At 37.6% G+C, this 5205-nt stretch overlaps 1 protein-coding gene across 1 annotated transcript in view; it reads left to right on the top strand.

The window, feature by feature from the left end:
• Positions 1-5205, top strand: part of LOC118358788 (phosphatidylinositol 4-phosphate 3-kinase C2 domain-containing subunit alpha-like) — a 106485-nt gene that overhangs the window by 51516 nt on the left and 49764 nt on the right. The gene's annotated exons all lie outside the window — the stretch shown is intronic.

Consider the following 5205-nt stretch of genomic DNA (forward strand, 5'->3'; position numbering starts at 1 on the left):
ATAAGGCGGAGCTTTACCTAGCATGGACTTGTAGATGACCTGGAGCCAGTGGGTCTGGCGACGAATATGTAGCGAGGGCCAGCCGACTAGAGCATACAGGTCGCAGTGGTGGGTGGTATAAGGTGCTTTAGTAACAAAACGGATGGCACTGTGATAAACTGCATCCAGTTTGCTGAGTAGAGTATTGGAAGCTATTTTGTAGATGACATCGCCGAAGTCGAGGATCGGTAGGATAGTCAGTTTTACTAGGGTAAGTTTGGCGGCGTGAGTGAAGGAGGCTTTGTTGCGGAATAGAAAGCCGACTCTAGATTTGATTTTAGATTGGAGATGTTTGATATGAGTCTAGAAGGAGAGTTTACAGTCTAGCCAGACACCTAGGTACTTAAAGATGTCCACATATTCTAGGTTGAAACCATCCAGGGTGGTGATGCTAGTCGGGCGTGCGGGTGCAGGCAGCGAACGGTTGAAAAGCATGCATTTGGTTTTACTAGCGTTTAAGAGCAGTTGGAGGCCACGGAAGGAGTGTTGTATGGCATTGAAGCTCGTTTGGAGGTTAGACAGCACAGTGTCCAAGGACGGGCCGGAAGTATACAGAATGGTGTCGTCTGCGTAGAGGTGGATCAGGGAATCGCCCGCAGCAAGAGCAACATCATTGATATGTACAGAGAAAAGAGTCGGCCCAAGAATTGAACCCTGTGGCACCCCCATAGACATTGACACACTGAACTCTGTCTGCAAAGTAGTTGGTGAACCAGGCAAGGCAGTCATTAGAAAAACCGAGGCTACTGAGTCTGCCGATAAGAATATGGTGATTGACAGAGTCGAAAGCCTTGGCAAGGTGGATGAAGACGGCTGCACAGTACTGTCTTTTATCGATGGCGGTGAGGATATAGTTTATTACCTTGAGCGTGGCTGAGGTGCACCCGTGACCGGCTCGGAAACCAGATTGCACAGGGGAGAAGGTACGGTGGGATTCGAGATGGTCAGTGACCTGTTTGTTGACTTGGCTTTCGAAGACCATAGATAGGTAGGGCAGGATGGATATAGGTCTGTAACAGTTTGGGTCCAGGGTGGTCTCCCCCTTTGAAGAGGGGGATGACTGCGGCAGCTTTCCAATCCTTGGGGATCTCAGACGATATGAAAGAGAGGTTGAACAGGCTGGTAATAGGGGTTGCGTACAATGGCGGATAGTTTCACAAATAGAGTGTCCAGATTGTCAAGCCCAGCTGATTTGTACTGGGTCCAAGTTTTGCAGCTCTTTCAGAACATCTGCTAGATAGGATTTGGGTAAAGGAGAACCTGGAGAGGATTGGGCGAGTAGCTGCGGGGGCGGAGCTGTTGGCCGAGGTTGGAGTAGCCAGGAGGAAGGCATGGCCAGCCGTTGAGAAAGCTTGTTGAAGTTTTCGATAATCATGGATTTATCGGTGGTGACCGTGTTACCTAGCCTCAGTGCAGTGGACAGCTGGGAGGAGGTGCTCTTGTTCTCCATGGACTTTACAGTGTCCCAGAACTTTTGGAGTTAGAGCAATGGATTTTCATTGGAGTTACTCATTCATGAATATCAAATTTGGAAATACAACTATCAAAATGTGCAGAATTATGGGTAATTACTGTCCTTCATGTATATTTCACCAAACTATTTAATACACATCGAAATAAATTGTATTGCTGATCAAAAATAAAATGGAAAATAAGCACATTGTGTGCAGGATTTATGCACTGCTATCATCACAATCCCATTCCATGTATTCAATACAATACAATCTGCAATCTGCAGTTATTACATTTTTGGACTTATAAATGAATGATATGCACCTATGATATGTTGCCTAATGAGCTTAGTTCAACTGTCGTACGTAATCAGAACCCAAAATACAAGCTTGTTTTACTCCAATGTTTGTGAACAAACTAAAACTTAACAAACACTGTACAGCCTCAGAACATGATTCAAACTATACTTTGATATCATGGATGGTCAGTCCTTGCATGCAGAGCCCTGTCTTTGAATTTTATTGGTTTGTTCACTTTCTTATTCTTTCAACTGCTAATTTGAGCTTTAAAGAGTTCAAATTAACTTGATTGTGGTGTATTCATAGCTCTATTGTAGAGTAATACGTAACACCTACAGTGTAAAACACAACATTTTATTTAGAGCAAAACTGACACTTTTCTTTTTGAGTGAATTGTAGAGTTACCACCCAAGACTATTTCTTTGTGACATGATTATTTAATTATTTCCTTGTGGCCTGTGGCTTTCACCAAGTGAGTACCTAGGCGAATGCTGTCATTACAATTAAAATCTATGACAATACAATACATATGTAATTTTAAAAAATTATTATCTTAATTTTATCAGGGTGTCATATTGAGACCAAGATTCTTTTTCAAATGAGCCCTGTATAATACAAACACACACACATCAATACAAAACACCAAAAAATACCGAATTACAAAACATGATCATGAAAAACTAACACAATCACATAGAGCATTCCTCACATGTTTTAATTCTCTAAAGGGCAGCAGGAATTCAAGCCTGAGCCTCCCCTGCAACACATTCCACATCTGTGTAGCATAAAAACCAAAAGCCCTTTTCAATTTCATGCAGTAGTATTTACTGATTGCCGGAAACAGAAAATATTTGCAACCTTTTCTCTTCTGATGAAAACAACATCCTGATATTCTGTGAACAAAACACTTTACTGTGAATTTTGTATTTATTGATGACAGTTTTATTTAAAGTTATGCAAAAGTGGGTCTAATGCCCTTCTAGTGTAAGAGCTGTTTGAAAAGACTGCCTGAAATTTCAGCCTGTTATGGTGAGAAGGAGTTTTGGTATGGTGACATCACCAGGCTGTAAATTAGTTCATAGACTAATAAGACAATTCCAAACATCTCTGCCAATAATAGCCAATGTTCTGTTTTCTTTCCCCACTCAGGCCACTCTCAGACAGCCCTTGTGAAATTCTTGCTTGAGAAATTGCTAATAAGCATATTTTTGTTTATTTCACAGTAATGTACTTAATTGTCAACCAGAAATGATTTGATATTGAGATACAAAAGGATACATTGGACCTTTAAGCATTTGACCATTGTTGTTCTACTATGTTGTTCTACTATAGGTTCTACTATGTTGTTCTACTATGTTGTTCTACTATGTTGTTCTACTATAGGTTCTACTATAGGTTCTACTATGTTGTTCTACTATGTTGTTCTACTATAGGTTCTACTATGTTGTTCTACTATGTTGTTCTACTATAGGTTCTACTATGTTGTTCTACTATGTTGTTCTACTATGTTGTTCTACTATAGGTTCTACTATGTTGTTCTACTATGTTGTTCTACTATGTTGTTCTACTATGTTGTTCTACTATAGGTTCTACTATGTTATTCTACTATGTTGTTCTACTATGTTGTTCTACTATAGGTTCTACTATGTTGTTCTACTATGTTGTTCTACTATGTTGTTCTACTATAGGTTCTACTATGTTGTTCTACTATGTTGTTCTACTATGTTGTTCTACTACGTTGTTCTACTATGTTGTTCTACTATAGGTTCTACTATGTTGTTCTACTATGTTGTTCTACTATAGGTTCTACTATGTTGTTCTACTATGTTGTTCTACTATGTTGTTCTACTATGTTGTTCTCCTATGTTGTTCTACTATAGGTTCTACTATGTTGTTCTACTATAGGTTATACTATGTTGTTCTTCTATGTTGTTCTACTATAGGTTCTACTATGTTGTTCTACTATGTTGTTCTACTATAGGTTCTACTATGTTGTTCTACTATAGGTTCTACTATGTTGTTCTACTATGTTGTTCTACTATAGGTTCTACTATGTTGTTCTACTATAGGTTCTACTATGTTGTTCTACTATGTTGTTCTACTATAGGTTCTACTCTTTTGTTCTACTATGTTGTTCTACTATAGGATCTACTATGTTGTTCTACTATGATGTTCTACTATGTTGTTCTACTATAGGTTCTACTATGTTGTTCTACAATGTTGTTCTACTATAGGTTATACTCTTTTGTTCTACTATGTTGTTCTACTATAGGTTCTACTATGTTGTTCTACTATGTTGTTCTACTATAGGTTATACTATGTTGTTCTCCTATGTTGTTCTACTATAGGTTCTACTATGTTGTTCTACTATGTTGTTCTACTATAGGTTCTACTCTTTTGTTCTACTATGTTGTTCTACTATAGGTTCTACTATGTTGTTCTACTATGTTGTTCTACTATAGGTTATACTATGTTGTTCTCCTATGTTGTTCTACTATAGGTTCTACTATGTTGTTCTACTATGTTGTTCTACTATAGGTTCTACTATGTTGTTCTACTATAGGTTCTACTATGTTGTTCTACTATGTTGTTCTACTATAGGTTCTACTCTTTTGTTCTACTATGTTGTTCTACTATAGGATCTACTATGTTGTTCTACTATGATGTTCTACTATGTTGTTCTACTATAGGTTCTACTATGTTGTTCTACAATGTTGTTCTACTATGTTGTTCTACTATGTTGTTCTACTATGTTGTTGTACTATGTTGTTCTACTATAGGTTCTACTATGGTGTTGTTCTACTATAGGTTCTACTCTTTTGTTCTACTATGTTGTTCTACTATAGGTTCTACTATGTTGTTCTACAATGTTGTTCTACTATGTTGTTCTACTATGTTGTTCTACTATAGGTTCTACTCTTTTGTTCTACTATGTTGTTCTACTATAGGTTCTACTATGTTGTTCTACTATGATGTTCTAGTATGTTGTTCTACTATTGGTTCTACTATGTTGTTCTACAATGTTGTTCTACTATGTTGTTCTACTATGTTGTTCTACTATAGGTTCTACTATGTTGTTATACTATGTTGTTCTACTATAGGTTCTACTATGTTGTTCTACTATAGGTTCTACTATGTTGTTCTACTATGTTGTTCTACTATAGGTATGTTTAACCACAATTTCAAATAATGCATTACGCAATTGATAAAAACTGTAAATCATTGCTGGCGATGGCAGATCATCCTGTGTTTTATGACTGTCACAGAAATAACAGGGGTGTTATTTGTAGCTAACACAGACAGAAATAACAGGGGTGTTATTTGTAGCTAACACAGACAGAAACAACAGGGGTGTTATTTGTAACTAGCACAGACAGAAATAACAGGGTGTTATTTGTAACTAGCACAGACAGAA

Source organism: Oncorhynchus keta, chromosome 26 (genome assembly GCF_023373465.1).
Source record: "Oncorhynchus keta strain PuntledgeMale-10-30-2019 chromosome 26, Oket_V2, whole genome shotgun sequence".
NCBI classification, from domain to species: domain Eukaryota; kingdom Metazoa; phylum Chordata; class Actinopteri; order Salmoniformes; family Salmonidae; genus Oncorhynchus; species Oncorhynchus keta.